The following is a 21,936-nucleotide window of genomic DNA, read 5'->3' on the forward strand; positions in this document are numbered from 1 at the left end:
TGTTTATTTATTTTTTTGTTTGTTTCACCACTTTCCCAAGAGTTTACCTAAAATGTTCCTCTGCCATTTCGTGTTAAATTTGATGAGTGACAGATGAAGGGTTCGTAACTCCCTCCCGTTTTCTTTTCATATGTTGTTGTGTTACTGGAAGTACATCTTGCACGGGACACAACCTACAGCGGTGCACTTGCTATTCTTTTATTACAAGTGGATGTGGATGAGCGGTGAAATTTCATGGTAAACACTGAAAAAACATCTGACCGCAATACTTTAGTGAAATGTTCTCCATATTAACCAGAAAGTAAGCGTGAAGTAAACTTCTCCCTAATATTTGTCTTTTCAAGACCTGCAGTTTATTGGGAGACGGGGCAGATCAGAGAGCAGACAGGTCCTATTGTACAACAATAGGCGTCTGCCAGGCGAATTTCTAAAAGTAATAGGCGAAAGCAGTGAAGTGTTGACTTTACAAAGGATGTGTGTGTGTGTTGGGGTGGGGTGGGGAGGGGTGGGAGATATATACACCCTCCCTCTCTCCTAACACCCCCATCACCCCCCCGCTTCTCCACCACTCTCGCCCGGCTTTCCAGCAGGCTGGCAGGCGAAGTTAACATTTTCACAGAGAATATTCCTTCCCTCCAATAGTGGAGCGTAATTCATTTTCCATCTCTGTTCATTAATCATTGTTAAAATTAGTGATCCATTTCTTCCACTCTGCCATCTGCACTCAGCTTCGTTACAAACATGACACCTTCCCGCATAATAAAAGCTGACAGGCACGAGGATGCCTTTCCAAATAGCTTTCTGCATATGTGCACCTCTACAACTGATGCCGTTGTCAGACAAAAGTAGGTTATTTAAGCAGCGCTCCTCACTTTAACAATGCACACACGCACACGCGCAGGCAAACATCGCGGGTAGCCAGGTAGACCAGCTGAACGAGCCTGAAAAGACATATTTACATTTACGACTGATTTACTATATGTGCCTACAAATACAAATAGCAAATAGCAGGCACTGATTCAAACGTGAGTACTATGTACCTATCCGTCCTTCACTAACTATTAAATTCACCAGAACAGGAAGCTGAACTTATGTGATTTATTACTATTCAGCGGTTGTGTGATAATATGCACACACAAGCACACTGAGGTTTTATTTTAGCTTTACTTCTTCTCAATTTATTATCTGACCTCCTTAAACCTGAGCACCAGTGCATGTGTGTGCTTTCTTACCTACTGCATCATGTTCTTATTTCCCAGAAGGGAGTTAAAAGGAAACTGAAAGTCTGCTTTGTGGGAAAAATTATAATAAAATATGCTTAATACTTCCACCTACTCCTGAATGATATTTCCATTGGATATTACATATCAGAGTGACCTATTCTCTAGGCAGGTTTAGACAGACAAGCTCTTTGTTCTGAGCAAATGAGAGTGCATATTAATGTTACATTGTGCGTGTGTGTGTGTGTGTGTGTGTGTGTGTGTGTGGCTGCCTACATATTAAAGTCTGAGCAGCATATGTGTAAATATGCCAGTAGATTGCGTATGTTGACGAGTGACTAAGTGTGTGTGAGTGTGTGTGTGTAGAGTGTGTTGAGTGTGTTTGTGTGCCTGTGCTGTGCACTCATGTGTGCGTGCTAACTTGTGTGTCAGTGGGTGTTTAGCGCGGACTGTCTCAGTTGGCTGAGGAGAGCACGGTCGTGCTGGTATAATGAGCAGTTTGGACCAGATGATGCTCGTGTGTGAGCAGCCAGAGCCCTCGTTCCATCCCTCCAGATCCAGAGCAGAAGCCTGTGTTTGCTTTCAGCAGGCCCCGACTCGACTCCCTCGATGCCCCCGCGTCCCTGGCGAGTCCCAGGCTCCTAGCTCGCCCTCCCTGGAGCCTTAAGCCCACACCAATAATCTATATAATGCCCTCAAACCGGGGGCTTTTTCACACCAGAGTTAAGCTCAGACAGGGCTAGAGGACACCATCAGCTGTCTAGCCAACTGCTATCTTAACCCACACACACAGACATACAGTACACATACACACACGATTCAGATGCATGAAAAGATTTTGTTTCTGAGTCCACAATGAAAGGGGACAGCAGTTAAATCATGTTGTCTTCTCCTTTCTCCCAATTAACTAATTTGATTCCTCTTAAGCCCCCAAAGACATGTCCACACAGCACAGGCCCGTGCACACCCATGCCATACACACAATCATGTTTCATTTCAGGTTCTCAGCACATCTGAATTCCAGAAAAGCCGATGAGCGATAGAGGCCAGGCCCCTCCGGACTGATTAGCATCATTTAAGAAAGCGCAGCGTGCAGAACAGCACCGAGCCCGGCCTCCGAGATGGGTGGCCTCTTGCCACATTACGAGTCAATACCCAGTAAACTCATTTGAATTGAACACGGAGCAAAACCACTCCAGCACCACGGTCCCGGCGCACATTTCCCTTTCACCCCCCCCAACTTCTCCCTCATCTCATATGTACTCATGTTTTCGTTTTTTTTCCTCCCACTTTTTCCCTTTCTGCCCCTCTAAGTGCATTCAATGTTGGGAACTACACAAAACCACCTAAGGAATGCATATACATTAAAAATCACACAATGCCTCTTTTCAAAAAGTACATAGATAACAAAGGAAGGGGGAGTGGAAAGCATGCTCAGCCACCCCCTTCCAAATTAGATTAGCGATGCAAATGGCTTAAATTTTTTAAAGCTTTTGAGAAAATCCTACTTATGGCTGCGATTGCGTGCCAAAAAGTTCATCTGGCCTGTAAATTTAAGCATGGATTACAAATATTCAAATCATGAGCTTACTGTTCAAATAAACATTTCCAACAGGGAGAAAGTTGCAAGGCATACACTTTTTAATATAATGCCTTCCCTGGCATCAGCTCACCATCCCTCAGTTTCCAGTCCTAATAAAACATAACTGTTCCAAAAAAAAAAAAAAAAAACACAAAAAGAAAACAAAAGAGTTAAAAGTTCGTCTTTTTATGTTCGTTTTTTTTTTTCCTCCAAACTGATTAAACAGACTTGATGGAAACTGTAATGACTGTAATTGTAACCACTTATACAATTACACTGTACTGGGTGAGAGACAGTGTGTGCTGATACTCTGCCTGGGACAGCGGTAGAGCCACAGCAGGTTATATGTAGAAGGAAAAGGAGAGAGAGAGAGAGAGAGAGAGAGAGAGAGATGGCTTAAGTTGGTCAGCTGCTAGCCACATGCTCTGTTATGCACCTCCTCTCTAAGTCTTATTCCAGAAATGCACTGCACACGGATTCGAAATTGACCACTATACTACTATTATAGTGACCACTATTTCTTATTGTTTCCTTCAGTGGACTCAAATAAAAGTCTTTTCTAGCAGCCCATCTATCTGTCTGTCTATCTATCTATCTATCTATCTATCTATCTATCTATCTATCTATCTATCTATCTATCTATCTATCATCTTTCTATCTATGAATACACTTATTTAGTTATTTATTGCCTTACCTCTTGTCTTCAAGACACCACAGACACGTGTCCACACTCCACGTGAAAAAAAAAAAAAAACCTGCAGATTATTATTTTTTAATTTATTATTATTTTTTGACAGCCGAGATCAGAATAGCCCCCGCACCCTAGACCAAGAGTGCCGCATTAAAGTCTTCCACATTTGCAAAATTGCAAACAGATGCAACTCAAGTACCTGCAAATAATCTGCCAAGACCAATTTCAAAAGGGAGATTTCCAAATATGTGGAAGTCATTAGGACGCGTATTATTTTTGCGATGAGCAGGAGGCTCGGGTTGGCTTCAGAAGCAGATGGGTGTTGCTTTTATTTAGAAGAGAAGATGAAGAAAAAGAAGAAGAAGAAGAAGAAGAAGAAGAAGAAGAAGAAGAAGAAGAAGAAAAAAAAAAAGCCAACATGTTATTCCGGCATAAATGAAGATATATAATGCCTGTGAAACAATTACACCCCAAATATTGAAGTTTCAAAGGGAACAAAAGAATGTCAAATTTCTTTTCATCATTGCCTGCTGCAATCTATCATCTTCTATGAGTGTCTGCTTTTTCGTCTTGTTGCTTGTCACTATAGATAAGACATGAGACAAAAGAATCTAAAAATTAAAGGTAAAGATATTAGGTACTTTCTTCTTCTCTTTAACTGAGCTGTGTCCCTCATTTTTCATTCCTAGTCATTTTTTTCAGCATCTGAGGTTCGTGTTTCCCTTCTCGTTTCCCTTCTCTCTCTCTCTCTCTCTCTCTCTCTCTCTCTCTCTCTCTCTCTCTCTCTCTCTCTCTCTCTCTAACTTTTAAATAACCCTGTGCCTCATTTTCTAAGTAAAACATTTTAACCACTAAGTATTTCAACATACATCATCTCTATCAAACAGGCTCCATTTTGCATGCATCCTTAAGAGCAAAGGGAATATTAAATATTAAATTCAAATGCATAACAAGTCTGCTTCATACTAATCCTAATTTTATACCGTGACTTACTTAGATCAGAACAAATATTTAGGAGGAATAAAATTGTGTTATTAGTCTGAAATATGATCATTCTCAGAGAGGTAGAGACAGTTTCATCCTCTTGATCAAGATTCTTGAAACAATAAGCATACAATCAGATTCATTATTACTGCAACAGTAGGAAGCATTTTAGGATTTCCACTCACAACACACACACACACACACACACACACTGTGTTTGAAGTCTGACAAACTGAGACAGAATGGAAAGGAGGTGATCAAGTGATCAAGTGCGTGAGAATTCTTGGGAATTTCGGTGCCCAGCTCGTCTCTTTCTCCGTCTCTCTGCCCATATTATTCGCTTCCTGTCTCATTGTAGCTGGCAAAAAGAAAATTCAGTAATTGAGCAGTACAGAACATGTGCCCTCCCCACTCGAAGATGACAGATGGATTATAAAAACTTCAAAGGCGAGCATTTGGAGCACCAGGGGAGAGATGGTAGGTATTTGAACTATCATTCTTTACCCAGGAGACAATGGCTGCCTGACATGATGCATACATCAAGGAACAGAGGAACAGTGCAACCACGCACACATAATCTCTCTTCTCTCTCGCTTGCTTTCTCTCTCTGAGATTTTTATTTAACATCCTGTTATGAACAACTTTCAGTGGAGCACAGAAAACAAGACGTGCGCAGGAAAGGAAGAAGCGGCCTGAGGTAACTTAGAATACTCGAGCGCTCATGTTTCATAAGCTTAATAATGCACTTTCCATACGCTGCTCTACCTCCAATCAGAGAGACACGCACGAGACGGAGGGCAAACAAGCATCGGCATTTAACTTGACGGCAAGCGGAAAGTATGTAAGCATTTCAGTAAGTATTTCATCTAATTATCCCGGCGTGCAGGCAGAGGATAGCAGCGTGTTTGCACTCGGTGCGGCCCTGCTTAATACAGAGAGGAAAGCTGCTGCTATCACTCTACCTCATCCTCTGCCTTGCTTTACTTATGACTGTGATCTATTAAAAAAACATGGCCATCTGTCCAACTTCCTTCAGCGCAGAAGCAGCCTATGGGCAAACTACTTTTAATAATATAGAGACAAGATGTAGAGACGCCATCATGCATACCTAATGTAGGGAATACGGAACTAACCCTGATTGTTGCTTTCTAATAAAGAAAACCACCCGCTTTAAGAAAAAAAGACAGAACCAAAGACTGAATAAAGGCAAACACACTGCCTTAAAGCCATGCCATAAACTCTTCACATGCAGTTTTTGCATGTGTGTAGAGATTTATTTTCAAGTTGTAAAAGTTGCCATAAAAATGATAATATGATAAAGAAAGAAAGAAAGAAAGAAAGAAAGAAAGAAAGAAAGAAAGAAAGCTTTTGTTCTCTTTTTTAAATATATAAATTGCATACATTTTATTGACTGTTTATCATCAGATTGTATGATAATCAATCCGAATGTTAAGATGAAGGTTACAATAAGGATTAGGATTCTTTTTTTTCCACATGATAAAATCCACCAGCGTTCAAATTCGTATGAATTTAACATCAATATTGACTTTTAGACTACAAATCTTGACGTTCAGAGCTGCCCTTTGGCCTTTATCTTGATCATTCTTCTATCTGTGAATCTGAACATGGAGTGAATATAACTCTTTGGTCCACGTGTTTACATAAGCATGTGGGTGTATGAGTGTGCTGCCTGCAACAATGTGTGTTACACCACCCTTCTTGCGTGTGGTCACCTTTTCAACGTCCATCAGGATTTCCCACTTAATCCCATTGGATCATCCCATCACTGCTTAAAGGGTGTTTATGTGTAATGGATTCCATCTTCCTCTCGTCACCCAGCGCCGTCCCTCCCACTCCCCCACTCCACACACACACACACACACACACACACACACACACAGATTATTAATGCATCTCACTTTTCTCACTCTGTTCCAGCAATCAGAGCCACTGTTTCCTTTTACTCTACCTTCAGCTCTTACATTTTCGAGATGTAGTGTAAATAGGCTAATTACAGAAATTGTATGAAGGAATAAATTGGGGAAAAAAGTCAAATTGATATATTTTGATTTTGTAAATTTAAACCAAAGGATGTTTGGTGTCTTAATATAAGATCATTTAGTTGATACTAAATAATGGCTTCTCACCCAAAATCACTTTCTAGCTCCAATGCAACTAAAAGAGCAAATATCTTACAATGGACGTTTTGGGTGATTGAGTGTATTTGTGGTAACTGGACAATTTTGGAAATTAGATTTTTTCCTTTATTTATTTATTTATTTATTTTTTCACTATTGAATTACATCTTTAAACAACTGCAAACTAATTAATGTACACAATTCTCCACTTACTCCAAATGTAGTCAATCCACCTAGGCATTTTTGCCGTCCAGGGTTGCCAGGGTTTTGGTGTTTTTTCTACCCCGAACTGGAACAGATTTGGAACTAGATATTGGGTGGAAAGTCTGTGTAAAGTGGAATGGTTTAAAGATGAACTAGATCTCTGAGATCTTGCTTTAAAGCAAAAAACAATAATAAATCACATCAATTTGTACAAACATAGGCGCTGACTGTGTAAGTGCAGACAGAGTGATGTCTATGATGTACACAGCCTTTTTGGTTGTAATATATTTTGGAGATAAAAAAATGGTTTATAGAGTGGATAATATATGGGACTAAAAATCTCCTTATAGACCCAGTTTTTTGTGATTGAGTACATTTAATAAAATACTGGTAGATTGAAACAACCGTGATTTATACTTATTTAAAATGTAAAATTAGAAAAACAGGTACATTTCTACTTTTTTCATGCGTACAGGAGTTACATAAAGTATACAAACAGATTCGAAGGGCGGCACCGTTTGGAGCAGGAATGTTAGTTTGTTGTCCAAGACAATGACAATAAACTCTTATTGATGTTTACTGAATCTTGAACCTGTGCCTTTGAAGCTTTACTCAAAAAGATCTTTCCAGATAAGAGTTGTCCTTAATCATGTAGCTTAAATTATATCAAAAGTACAAAAAATACACTCATATTTCTAGATAAAAGATTAATTCATACTAAAGGGTACAACAAGGTATCACATTAGTGACTAAGGAAGTGTAATAAATAAATGAATGAATGAATGAATGAATGAATGAATGAATGAATGGACAAATGAATGAATGAATGAATGAATGAATGAATGAATGAATGAATTTTAAAAAAATGTGTGTTGTTTGCAAATTACCTTCATAGTTCCAGCAATAAACATTGAACATGTCTTAAAAGTTTATTCAGAATATTTGATTAAAAGAACTTTTTTTAGTGCTGATACTAATTAAAACACCTTTAAATGATATATAATGATATGATATATAATTATTTTGATTTTTCCATTATATCTGTCATACACACCCACACACACATTAAGCTTATCAGTGTCTACATCTCTCTCTCCCTTCACTACCAAACCTGTCAGTCTCTCTCTCTCTCTCTCTCTCTCTCTCTCTCTCTCTCTCTCTCTCTTTTTCTCTCTGCCTCTTTTTGAATGGCATCAGCGTGTGTGTGTGTGTGTGTGTGTGTGTGTGTGTGTGTGTGAGAGCAAGAGGGAGAGAGAGCAAGAGGGAGAGAGAGAGAGAGAGAGAGAGAGAGAGAGAGAGAGAGACCCCTCCCATTACTAACTAACTGCGCTGTTTGATTAAGAGCATGTTAAGAAAAAAAATCATATTGAACCTCCATAATTAAGATCACTCTCAAGATTACCCCTGACAACAGAAGCTGAAAAAGAACCAGCGCAATACAGTGAAGATGAGTGCGAGAGAAAAGAAGAGTGTGAAAGAGTTTGGCCTCTCTTCTGTACACACTTATGTTTAGTACAGAGGCAGGGGTGGGAGCTTCACGCTGTCTCAGAGGCATACACTATACGTGCAGGGACAAATACAGGATAGCACAATATTTAGCTTTCCGGAAGTGCAAGCAAAACTGTATTCAACATTTATAAAATACTAAACAAATATGACATGAAATTAAGGAAATATAGACCTCGTTTCCTTAAGAAATCATTGTAAATTGTATAAAACAGTGGAGCTGCTCGGGGTCTTAAAAATACTAGTGATATTCATCATACTACCAGATAAGTATCATGATGTAATTAATCAGAAAATTGATATCAACTAACCCCTCCGTCATCCACTCATACACACTTAGGTAAACAAATAGTGACTTTGTCGATAAAGAAAGAGATGCATCAACCTTTCCATACACACGTGTACATATACTTTTCAGAGGAGACAAAAGGAGGCACTAAGATAGATGATCAACATAATCTTAGTCCTAAATAAAGCTTTTGTTCACAATAACACACACACACACACTACACTACACTACACTACATATGCGAGGCGGCTGCAGGTGCTGTGGGACTCTAATGAAGACAAATAAACGTGCAGGAATGCTAGAAGTGCCATAATAACAAATAAAGATCAATACTGTTCAGAGGAGAATTATTAGCCAGCTTTGTGAATTTTAGCCAAAAGCCTTCGGCTCTGATTTGCCTGTCTTTCTCATAAACTTCATCTAGTTCAGTGGAGACTCAAGGAAACACCATATCTTTTGCTCTTTTTTCTTTCTGTCTGTGCTGCTTTTCTGTCTGGGTGCTCAGTGAGGCATTGCGGGTTAAGTAGCCGGCCCAGAGGGAGCTCAAGGAGTGGCGTCAGTCCACCTGGGCCGTGAGCCTGCAACCTCTGAGGTTACAGGTCAGTCCGCAGAACTGCACCACCACCACCACCACCACGCCGTGCATTACCCAGATCCTGGTCTGCCTCCAAACCCAGCGCAGGAGGCCATTAATATAATCACAGGGATGTAGTGTGCGGCAGAGAGCCCTGAGGCTACGGCAATCAGTAGGGCACAGAGAGAGGAAACGAGAGGCGGAGGGAGGGAGTGGCACGAGAGAAATAAATACATAAACGAAAGGAAAGTCTCCCAGAGCTTCCCCGGATCGGGCCGCACTGAAACGAGATCACAGCGGATCATCGGTCCTAAGAGAGGCGAGAGGCAGGACGTGGGTGTGTGTGTGGGTTTGGGGTTTTGTGTGTGTGTGTGTGTGTGTGTGGGTTTGGGGGGGTGAGACCTCCCATGAAGAAAAGAGAGAGAGAGAGAGAGCATGTGAGAGAGAGAGAGAGAGAGAGAGAGAGAGAGAGGGAGAGGGAGAGAGAGAGAGGATCATGAATCTTCCCTTCTCAACCTTAGGCCTTTTCTAGCTGGTTGATCTAGCAGTGACTGGTCACAGTACCATCATCATGCAAATTTAAACAGAGACGATCTTTTACCCTCCTAATGACGGCCCACATGTACAGTAGAAAGTGTTAATTATCAACACCAGAGCAGCCCCCCACACACGCACTAGTCACCAGCTAAACTTGTTATAAATGTCTCTTTATAATTGCATATATAATATGAACGCGTGACATTCTGATTCATGGAAGTGAAGAAAAGAGTTTTAGCACAAGATCATTACTCTTAACACTAGTGTCTCTAGCCTATGTTTTTGATCTAAAAAAGGATATGTATGCACAGCGGATCACAGCAGGTTTCTTCCTAAAAATCAAGCGATTATTTCGAACAATGTACAGATAGTGCTAGTCAGGTTATGCGGTGTACACTAGTTACCAAAGCTCCATATCATAGGGGGATCTTGCATTTGAAATTTAACGATGGCTTAGAAGTCCATGGTCTCTGGATTTCAGGGGGACAGAATATATTCTCTCCCCTGTCAATTAAAGCAGCACTAGTCAATCATGGCCATCATTGTGCTCGTGTATCACTGCCTGAGTAACAGTTCAAAAAGATGCAAAGTTGGCTTTATGTGTCTTAGAGGAATCATCTGCTCATCCGACCCTGAACAGAGGATATATATATATATATATATAAATCATTTCCTTTGTGTGAAATTAACATCATAAACAAAATATAATAAAATAATAAATCACTACCATAAAGTTATTTCTGTTATGTCCCTGCACTATTTCCCATTTACACAAATTGGAGCACTTCATTTACGTTTGATCTGACCATTCATTTAGGCTTTGTGTAAATAAAAATGCACCATGTCTTAGGACGTGAGCAGTAGTCAGAATGACCGATGTCTGTAATTCTGGCATTGTGTTACACAGAATCTTGAACCTGGTGCGCTTTCTTCTAGCACAGTGCACTTTTCAAAGTACAGCATCCAACAGAGTGGGCAGAGACAGGAACTGATACATCCTGTACAAAATCACTTGACCTTGGTTAGCCTCGTGTCTATTTTTGACACATTTTCTGACACTTTGAGTGGATTTATAAGTATAAGAGAAACCCGAGTTCTCAGCTTGAACTGGCTCAGATTTCTTTCATCCATGTCCTGCACTTCAGGCTGAAAGCGAGGTGATTGGATCGTCCGTGTGCCGTTTTGCTGATCCATACTGACAGCCTTATTTTCTCAAACAGGCCAAGTTTCCCTGACGCTTCCTCCCTCACTAAACTTAGCTCTCTCCCAATTACATCGATTGGCACAACAGCTTTAACAAAGAGACACAAACGGGCACGGAGACAGACAACAACGTCAAGTGATCAAAAAAGAAAGAACAAAAAAAAAAAAAAAAAAGATCTGAAGTAGCTAATTTAAGAAAATTGCCCCCAAAACGCATGGAATATATTCACAGCATAGTGTGAAATGGAGAAGAGGGGGGGAGAGAGAGGAGGAGGAGGAGGAGGAGGAAGCATCTTAAGACTTAAAAGGTGTAAAGGAATCCACACGTCAGGGGAATTCTCTCCAAGAGGCCTTTTAAAATTCACTCCGGCAATAACGCAGATAAAGGCAAATTCCCTAAAGTAAATACTGTTTAACTCTCACCTTCAGCAGCAGTTACTTTAAAACAGTCTTCACAGGAGTGACAGGTCTCCACAAACAAAAGCACTGCTACCGTATCCTGATGGCAGGTGAGATGTACAAATGTTTAAACGTGTTTGAGCGTCTGTACGAGAAAATGAAAATAGTGACGTTTACTATTTTTAAACTTAGAACAAACACGATCACTTGTAATGCTCAATTGTTTTGAAAAAGAAATACAAAAACGCAACAGAATTTCTCGCCTCATTTTTTTTTTGTTTTTTTTTTTACACAAACTGCAATTCAGGCGCTTTTTGAAAGCAATAACACTAGGAATTTAAAAAGACATTTGCAAGCATTGAGATGTCAATCAGCATGTAATGTGACATGTATAAAGAGGAATGGTGTGCAGCGCACTGTACATTTCTGTCTCTGTGCACTGAACCGCCTCGATATACTTCGCCATGCGCAAACAGATCTGCTTTAAACCTCCGTGGCTAAAACAGCTCAAATATACACGTACATATATACTTAACGGCTGACTCGGTGTACTCGATCGACGCTGCGGGCCTGGAAATGTGGTGTGAGGAGAAAGATGCTCACAGAAGAGTATGTGTTCAAAGCTTGGAACATTCGTTAACATTCAGATCTATTTATTTACTTTTGCTTTGCCAGAAAAAACAGTAATACTCTATTAGGACTCTCAGTGAACAGAAAAATCGTGTTTTAAAATGCATAGCAAAAGGCTGCCTTTAAAAATGGGGCAGTTTAAAAAAATGAAAGATGCTCTTATATTTGAATAAAAAGTGCTTCAACTTCATGAAAAAATAAAGAAATCAGAGAAGGTCTTAATATATTTTGCAAGACAATACTTTTGTTTTAAAGTCATAAGCAACTATTCGTTTAAAATTATCATTACAACTCGTTTAGCTCCTCCCTTTAGCGATCCCTCCAACAGCACACCCACAAACAAATAGTTAGTGTATAAAATGTCTGGAGGTTCGCATGACAGGGAGAGCTATCTGAATGCTCATTCCATCTGATCGACTGCCAGTCAGTCCTGATTGGATTGAAGTTGGCGGTCTAGATTTTTTGTTCCCTCCTATAAATAGTGCCTTAGAGACCAGCATTTTATATCAAAGCAGATATTTTGACAGCTGCTAGGATGTGAGACTTTGCTAAATATTACTACAGGTGTGTCTGGAATTTGTCAAAAAAAAATTGAAGTAGTTACGTATCAAGTCATATATGAATCAAATAATCCTTCACATTCCTACATATTCCCAGTATTCAAAATCCCACAGTTCTGTGCATTATTACATAAAACTCTTACTTTCGTTTTTTTCAGCCAGAGAACTTAAAGTTTGAAAACAAACAAGCAAATAAACAAATAAATCAATTCCACATATCACACAAATTAGATTTATATAATGAACATTAATTAAATATGTTTCAGTTTTTTTTTTTCAAAGTTTGGATTAAAGTCACTATAACATAATATATAGAAAATATAATAAAATGGCTTTATTTAGAATCTTTATGTGTATATATATATATATATATATATATATATATATATATATATATATACGTATATATATATAAAGAAAAGCACAGACTCCCTAGAGGGACCCCACTTTGTGACCCTGCTTTAAAGGGTTAATTCCTTTGCATGCTCTATACTTGTACCTAAGGACTGCTGCATTCAACATATCAACAAGCTCTGGAGCATCTGTCTGTTCAGAATGCAGTTGATGGAAGACTAATGATTTGTAATCCCACTATCATGTGTCACCCAAAAGAAAACGGCTTCCCTTTCGATTCGTGTTCTTTTCAAGATTTTTTCCTCATGTCACCTCAGGGACTTTTTCCTTGCCACTGTTTCCTCTGGCTTGTTCATTAGGGAACTAAATCTACACCCGGATTTTTGTAAAGCTGCTTTGTGACAATGCTCATTGTTAAGACTGCTACACATATACTATTTAATTGAATTTCATTGAATAAATGTTCTACTCTATTCTGTTTCGTGATAAGATATGGACCTCATCTTTCACTTCAAAGCTCAGGAACAAATGTGGCGAAGCACTAAAGAGCCCTGCAGACAGCCGGACATCTCGCTATCACCACTGTCACACACACATACGCACACACACACACTCTAGTGGCTTGTTCAAGTGCATGGCGCCGATATGTTAAGTACATCACCCTCTCTTTATGACAACGTCTCTATCTTTCACTTTCTGGCATCACTGCCTTCTATTCCTTTGTAAACCATTTCCCTCTCTCTCTCTCTCTCTCTCTCTCTCTCTCTCTCTCTCTCTCTCTCTCGCTCGCTCGCTCGCTAATTCACAGGGTCTGGTCTGTCTGTGCGGCTGGAGACGCCAATGCTATCATTATCAGCCAATTCAGCCAGCCGTTAAATGGTGGAATCAGGAGACATTTGCTCTCCTCCACTATCGCTGTGACATCATTACCGGGGGAATCAACAGCACAAGCACTCTGACCATGTGTGTGTGTGTGTGTGTGTGTGTGTGTGTGTGTGTGTGTGTGTGTGTGTGTGTGTGTGTGTGTGTGTGTGTGTGTGTGTGTGTGTGTGAGTGACGATGTGAAACATAAAATATGGTTTAGGGAGGCAATATAGGGTCCTACCTGTAAGATAGCAAGAGATGTAGAAGGTTGTCAGATGAGGTTTCCCAAATGTCGAGTCTGGAGAGAGAGAGAGAGAGAGAGAGAAAGAGAGAGAGAGAGAGAGAGAGAGAGAGAGAGAGAGAGAGAGAGGGGAAGGATAAAGAGGATTATAGAGATGTTTTCCCATTCAGGGTTAATGACAGCTACAACACTTGTGCAGTTTCTTTTTCTATCCCTCCTTCTCACTCTCTCTCTCCTCTTCATAACATCACTCTAATAGCCACCTGTGAATCTCCATGACTACATGATCCACTATCAGGCTTCTGGAGTAGTGTCACCCCTGTGTCTCTGGCCTGCTCCTCCCTCATGGATAAATCATCATCGTTTAGCTAATATCCATTTTTAACCTTGCTCCCTGATTAACAGCACCGCACTCCCTCATTCAAATCCCTCATGCTACAGTGCCACTGAATAACGCTCTACTGTTTTTATATCGTTTTTTTCCACCTTGCCATCACTTTTAAATGATAGGTACTTCGACGGCAACACAAATAACATTTCATTAAAAATGGCTGTCACGTCAGTTTCAAAGTGCTGCTATCAGCATTTTAACCTTCACCTGCTCGAGTCGAAGACAAAAAAAGCATGTGCGTTTTAAATGAACTAATAAAAGAATCCCCCTCTCCACTCAAAACAATAAGCAGAGTAAATCAGAGGCCTTGAAACACAAAACATATGGAACACATGTGAGCCCATGGCAATGACTGGCCTTTAAATACATCCGGATAAATGTATGAGAAATATAAATAAAATCTAGTTAAAACAGATATATGTTCGTATACACTCATGAGTACAGAGAAAAACAAAGTCAGATCAAAAAGGCTGGACTTAACACGTTTAATTCAAACAGTCTGGATCCAGTCTGTGCCCCGTTTTAAATCTGACTGCTCACGATTAGGAATTGTCAAAATATTTGCAGCAGTGGAATTCCAACAGGCGAGCGACACGTGTTCCCCTACAAAGGGCCCATCTTCCTCGTGTAACAAGTCGAGAGAATGAGTGGAGACAGCAAACCTAAAATCCCCCAGGCTAAAGAAATCCAGCTATTGTAGTAATAACCCGCGAGACCTGGCTGGGAATGTACAGCTTTCAGAAGCACTTCTCATCCTATTTGTAGCACAGCCATTGATGTGTGTGTGTGTGTGTGTGTGTGTGTGTGTGTGTGTGTGTGTGTGTGTGTGTATTTTCACATGTGTGAAAAAAGAGCACTGGTACAGCAGGTCACTGTATTCCTTGTTTTTTGCTCTGTCAAAACCATGTGTAACTTTTTTCCTGATAAATACTCACTGGGGTTTGCCGATCATTCCAAAATGCATTTTTTTTTCTTCTTTTTCTTTCCCTCCTCTCCTCTATTTTTTTTTGTTCCACGAGGCAAGTTTCATTAAAGATCCAATTATGCAAATCAGGTCCTGAAGAGCCAGTTGAATATGCAGTATAATAGTGTACAGTAATAGTTCAACACAATATACGGCATCAGGGGCAGATTTACGAGGCAACATAACTGCACTTCTGCCGTCCTTTGGAGGAAACCTCTTGATCATAATTAAAGGTGCAGGGGCCCTCTTTTCTCTCGGTCGGCAGCCATCTTGCCCAGATCCCCAAGGGGGATTTTCTCTAGTGGCCCACCCTCTAAGGTCATGACCTGGAAACAGCTTGAGAACAGGCATCATTAAACCCTCTAATTATCCTGGGACACTTCGTACCATAGATATCTGTTTGTCTCAACGATCCCACTGAGCCATCGGAGGAATCTAGCACTATCTGTGGCCTTGCTGGTGTTTCTCAGCATTTAAAATGCCCAGAAAGGAATTCAAACAAGGATGAGGCAATGTGCTTAGTCCCGATGATTGACAGACAGTTGCCTGGTTGCACAAAGCCCTTGTCTGGTGAGATGACATGGCTGTAATTTTGCGCTGTTCGACAGCTCAGCAGCAGATCATCCCCTCACCCTGCACTCGACACATTGCAACATTTTTATTAACCTTCCCAAAAAAGCTGTGTAAATTTAAGAGCGGATATCATCAAACATCTTATAAAAGCAAAAAAAAAAAATATGTGGAGTCATTAGAAGGCTCTCGTTGGCTTAAAGTGCAAGGCCAAAGCTGAGGCTCTTCGACTGTCTCTCTCAAGGCTGTGTAAACGGCAGCGACTCAACACAGTCTACTATTGAGCCGAGGGGGCTGAGCATTCGCTCTCAGGCCATGAGCACGGACCTCCAAACCACACCTCCTCGTAAACAGGCCAGATGGAGGAGCACTGCAATTGAGCTTCATTCATTTTAGGTCACTTTCCCAGATCAAAATTAAAAGTGAGCTTATCACAGCCACCCCCAAAAACTGCATTAAGTCACACTTTAAGAATGTCGTGAATGCCTATCGTGAAGTTTGTCGTGAAGACTTTACAATGTAATGCTCACGTTTCTCAAAATATCGTTTGATCCTAGGGGGTTACATGCTCAGATTTTTTTCCTTCTAAGAAGTGGCACTTAAGAAGAATCAAGCATAGCAACAACCAGTTGCTGAGCTCTTCACTGAGAGACAAGGTTCAGACGGTATGTAGGGTCATTGTTTAACTGCATGATGCACGTATTATGTATATGATCAACCCATTCCAAAGAATCTCAAAGAATGACAGAAAGACAGGAAGAAAGCAAGAAACTTGTGCCCAATCATTCTCTCTACAAGCGTCCCAGAGGAGTAAAAAAAAACTTGCTTGAATAAAAAGCATCTGCACACATCTGTTCAGCTCTATCATCTGTGCTTGAGTTAGGTTTTACTGTGATGCACGCTTATTCTGCATTTCTCAGTATTACTGAAAGCAGCAATACTCGATATATTTCTGCATGGAAAGTGCCTCAGGGTGGGGTAGAGAACACTGTATTATCTCGGACCCCTTGCATCTCCCTCTTTCTCTCTCTCTCTCTCTCTCTCTCTCTCTCTCTCTCTCTCTCTCTCTCTACCCCGGCAGACAGACAGACGCTCCTTCTGGTGGCACCCTGGCACGAGGCAGTAGAGACAAGCTCATTCGTCACCACCTCATCTGTCAGGGCACTCTTTATTCTTAGATCACACACTGATGTCTGTGATTAGCCTGTTCAAAAAACTTCCACTCTTTAGCCCTCTCTCTCTCTCTCTCTCTCTCTCACTCTCTCACATACAGAATGTCTAACAAATCAGCACTCAACTATAAATGACAATAAATGACACGCAGAGCATTAAATGTTCTTCTTTCGACTATAATTATTTGCTAAAGACAAAAGTTGACAACTGTCAGTAGTCACAAACTAACTCCCATTTGTATGTTGCGTGCGATGACATGATGAACTGCGTCTTCTGCACTGCATGACAGATATTGAATGATGGGTCTTACAAGCTTAATCAATTCAAAAAGACAGGCCTAAAGAGTAAAGTAAGGCACTGCAGTTTAAATGTGTGATGGTGGGACAATGCTACGAGGATTTCTGGTACAGATTATTGTCTTGCCACACCCTGACTTATAACATGACAGCAATAGAAGAAACTTTGAAGAGGAAAAATGTTCGGTGAGTCAAAAAAAAAAAAAATCTTATTGAACACAAATCCAGCAAAAATCTCAGTAATAATAATAATAATAATAATAATAATAATAATAATAATAATAATAATAATAATAATAATAATTATTATTATTATTATTATTATTATTAGTGTTGTTGTTGTTGTTGTTGTTATTATTATTATTATTATTATTATTATTATTATTATTATTATTATTATTATTATAAATAAAAACCCAGCTAACTACCTATTTATATATATTTGTAATGCATTATCTCCATAAAGTTTAAAAATAGTCTTACGATTAAACTGCTCTATCCACATTGATTTCACACTGGTATTATGATTAGGGATTATATATTACCTTTTTTGCGTATATTTAAGTTAAGCTTGCTTAATAAGGTTACTACAAAGCCTCAGTAGAGCCTAATGTCAGCGTGTTAGCCCGCGAGCACCGTGCAAGCACCCCAAATAAATAAACACAGCACTCGGGGTGTGCAGGGATTCTGCTGCCGCTCGGGGGGAAAGGCCTTAGTGTTCCGAGCCACAGAAGAGGGGGGGTCTGCACAACACATATCAATTAATACCTAATCGTCCCGGCCTTGCTGCCACACCACCACCACCACCAGCACCCCCCCTCCAGAGCAGACTGACTAAGGCCCGGGCATCTGGAAGACAATTTCCTCCAATTAAAAGGAGCAGAGAAGCATTTAAGTGTGGAATGGCTGTGTGATCACGTCTCCAAGGCTCCAGCCTGGATCCAGTCGGCTGAGCCGGAGACTGACAGCCCTGGAGAGATCGAGAGAGAGGGAGGGGGAGACAGGAGAGCAGGTCATTCGGCCTTACTCTTGCCCCCTGCTCAGCCAAGAGATATGGCACCAGGCAGGGACGAGCACACACCTCCACACACCGAACAATCCGGGGGACGCACTGGCTTTCCCGGCTTCTGCCAAGTTCCACCACGGAACACGCACTCTGCCTGCCGAACGAGCACAAGACGCATATGTAAATGAGAGCGGAGACACCAGGGAGGAGACATTTTGACAGGATTGGCTTGGGCTTTTTAGCCCTGTCGAACTGCTATCGGATCTATTGGCAGAGCATTTTCACAAGAGTCTTCATAACGCTTCCTCCTTCACTGAATTTCAATGACTTCAGTATTTCTTTTTTTTCCAAAAAAAAAATAAAAAATGTTGCTGATATTTGAATGATGGCAACATGATGGACGATACACTAAAACTTAAAAATTGAGCAAAAAATATTAAATTGTTGCTAATTGCATAATATGTCCATATTTTCTAAGTTAATTAGTCAACTAAATTTAACATTTTTTTTTTATTAATTAGGCATATACCATAAACATTTTTAATCACATGGTATAGCGTTTTCTAAAAAGTTTAATGATAAGAGCACAAACGCATTAAAATATCATTTATCTCTAAATCTCTCACTTATCCGTAAAAATTAACTATGTGCTAAGAAATTCTTTCTAATAACCACACAAATTACAGCCTATAACTCAATTCATATAGACTCCCATATACACATGCTGCGTTCTTTCAAAAAGAATTATGCTGCATAACCTAAATGATCATAATCCATATTGTTTAGAATTTTTTAAATTTATGTGTTTAGTCCAAAACACCACATTTCAGGGACACGTTAAAGCTGACCCCACATATGTACAGGGTGTAATACTATATGTTAGAAACGTGTGAGCAGACTGCACGTCAAATCAAAAAATAAAAAGCTGAGCTGAGAAAAATGTCTACGCCCAGACACTATTACACACATAATATCTTTCTCAAATACAGTTTAACAATGATGGTGTCTTACTTACACTGCGTGTCTGCACAACCTGTTCCTGACCCTCAGCATTAATAAGGAATGCTGGTGGAGGGGGGGATATGATACCTCGTTTCAACTTTTCTGGATATGCCATAACAAAATGTCAAATGTAAAATTAAAAAATTAAAGGTAAAGCTGAAAAATGATGGTCATTCACAAGGATAAGTGATTAAATGGTGTTTATAAATTGCACCCTGAATTCTAATGCACTGCAGCTCTCCACTTGTTAGGGTCACATCTCTTTCTATCTATCTTTTTAAATGGTCTGCTGTCTCCTTTAAAAACTCACAGTGAGGACAGAAGGAGACACCTGCAGTTAGAGTGATGGACCTATGGGACAGTGGTGATTTTCAGGTTATTTAGAAAGACTGTATTTGTCAATCCTAATGCTGTGCATATGATAAAACAGCAAGCCGATGTTGCGTACTTTATTCTACTTATTTTAATTCTGATTCCGTTTAACGCTTTTAAGGAATTCTAAATAAAAGCAACGAAGCATGAAAATATTAAGACTTATTCTAAATATCTAATAATGTCTACAAAATTTATGATGTGAGAAAACCTTTACCGCTCCTGTACACTTAAATGTCATATTTCATGCTGTTAACATGGCAGTGCTCGGAGCTCGTTCTCTCTTCCTCTCTCTCTCTCTCTCTCTCTCTCTCTCTCTCTCTCTCTCTCTCTCTCAAGCCACGCAACTTTCTGTTTTTCTCGTAAAAATGCGTTATTTCCCAAAGCGTCTACGCCCTCGACAGTCGTTAAAATCTCCATTTTCTGCCAATACGTGCAGGTTTTCTTTAGATAGGAAAGGGGTTGTTAAAGCCTCCTATGACATTTACCCCTCGGTTGTTGAATGCCATCATCATCATCACGTCCCTCCGAGCATAATGTTCCTGAGCGGCTCGATCCGAGCACAAAATGGCAGGTCTCACCGGCAAATCCAGCGCACAAAGTTTGAACACACGGCAACTTCAAGCCTCAGCTCCCATGAGATCTGTAAGAGGCTTCGCCCAAACTCCACACGGAAACGGGAAGCGAGAAAGTTTAGAGCGGGGACTCGAACAGAAAAGTTTTTTTTTTGCTTGTTTGTTTGTTTGTTTTGTTTCGTTTTGTTTTCCTTCTCCTCCTCAGCTCCACATCCAGCCGGTCATCAGTAGTAAAGTGAAGAGCGCGTTACTTTTACGCACAGCCTGTCTTTCATCACCATTGCGCGTCAGACAGTCATGAAGCACGGACTAGAAAAATAAAATCAAAGAGATCACGTTCATCATGTTCAAGTTCATGAGCATTAAAAAGTCCGACCGCTTCTTTGGTCGCATTCGATCTGAGTCTCTTCTTTGACCACCGCGCACTAAAGACTCCCTGCTATTAGATATATTTAATTACACTGCGCCTTATTTAATCACATAAACAAGAGGACTAAAACATAACGGCACAGCCGCGACATGTACACAAACTAAGCCTGCACTTTGCCCAACACACACGCGCGTAAAATGCATTAATAGCCTCCCGGAACATAAAGCGCTTTACTTCTTACCTTTATATGTGAAAGAAAGTCGTGCGCTGCGTGAAGCTCGTCTTGTCTAAATGTTGAAGCGCGGCCCACATGATTGACCTGCGATCGCTTCTGCTGAGCCGAAAAGAGGGGGAGAAAAGTGCGCTCCGGACCTGTTAGGAGCGTCCGCCTCCGGGATCCCTATCTCACAGCTCCGTACGTTTCACACAGAATTTTTTTATTTGATTAACTAGTTTTTTTTCTGTGTATCAGCGCGTTCATTGATAGCAGTCACCCGGCATCGCAAGACATTTCCATCTCTCGCCTTGCGCTCCCCCTGTCTGGTTAGGTGAAACGCGCCGTGGCGTTTAAGAGCAGCTCTCCATTGTCGTGTAATTCGCTTCGCTCGACTCCGACGGGTCTAGAAGGCGAACCCGCGGACAAAACGCGGACACACTGCTCTGGAAATAATCTCTAATCCCCCCCAACGTGAAGGAGAACATTTGCTACATTGCAGCCTCTTATTGACCCCGACTGTCCCGCTGTAAAGACTCTTATTAAACCCCGCGTCACATCGGCGCTCTTGTTTGTTCACACGCCGCTTAATTGGCTCCGCCGTATTAGAAATAATACTGTGCGTATAGCCTGTGCTGCTGGAGGGGAAATTATTATATTTTAAACATAGAGAGAGAGATTTTTACCTTTCCGAAGAAGTGTCCCAAGTCCCAAAGAAAAAATCCAGGGTAGAGTAAAGGAGCGGAAAGGCGAGCATCAGTCAGAGAAGTCCGGAGTGATAAAGCGCGGCGCTCCGCTGCACTGTAACCTTGCGGCGTGTTTAATGTAAATAAGGCAGTTATGTTGCCAGTCGCAGCATTACGGACGCACAGCGAGGGTTGTGATTTTTTTCCCACCCTCCCTGATGAGAATTAATATTCTGACACGGTGCTAAGGAGCGCTTTTTAAACCAGACGGATCAAAAGCACGTCTATGCGTAAATATTATATTAAATTGGCACTCGGCGGGGCGCAGAAGCACCAAAGCC

The 21,936-nt window shown here is 40.6% G+C and overlaps 1 protein-coding gene across 3 annotated transcripts in view; it reads right to left on the reverse strand.

Moving 5' to 3' along the window:
- Nucleotides 1–21,715, reverse strand: part of znf536 (zinc finger protein 536) — a 173,425-nt gene extending 151,710 nt beyond the window's left edge. For 2 of the 3 annotated variants that reach the window (XM_060859480.1, XM_060859483.1), the window contains exons 1-2: nucleotides 20,937–21,282; nucleotides 13,977–14,033 (exon numbers count right to left, since the gene is read on the reverse strand). The gene's annotated coding sequence lies outside the window, so the exon portion shown is untranslated. Of the gene's footprint in view, nucleotides 1–13,976; nucleotides 14,034–20,936; nucleotides 21,283–21,595 lie in introns of those variants that run through there. The other variant, XM_060859481.1, reaches the window with a different exon arrangement.
- Between the last annotated feature and the right edge of the window lie 221 nt (nucleotides 21,716–21,936).

The sequence above is a fragment of the Tachysurus vachellii genome, chromosome 23 (assembly GCF_030014155.1).
Source record: "Tachysurus vachellii isolate PV-2020 chromosome 23, HZAU_Pvac_v1, whole genome shotgun sequence".
NCBI lineage: Eukaryota > Metazoa > Chordata > Actinopteri > Siluriformes > Bagridae > Tachysurus > Tachysurus vachellii.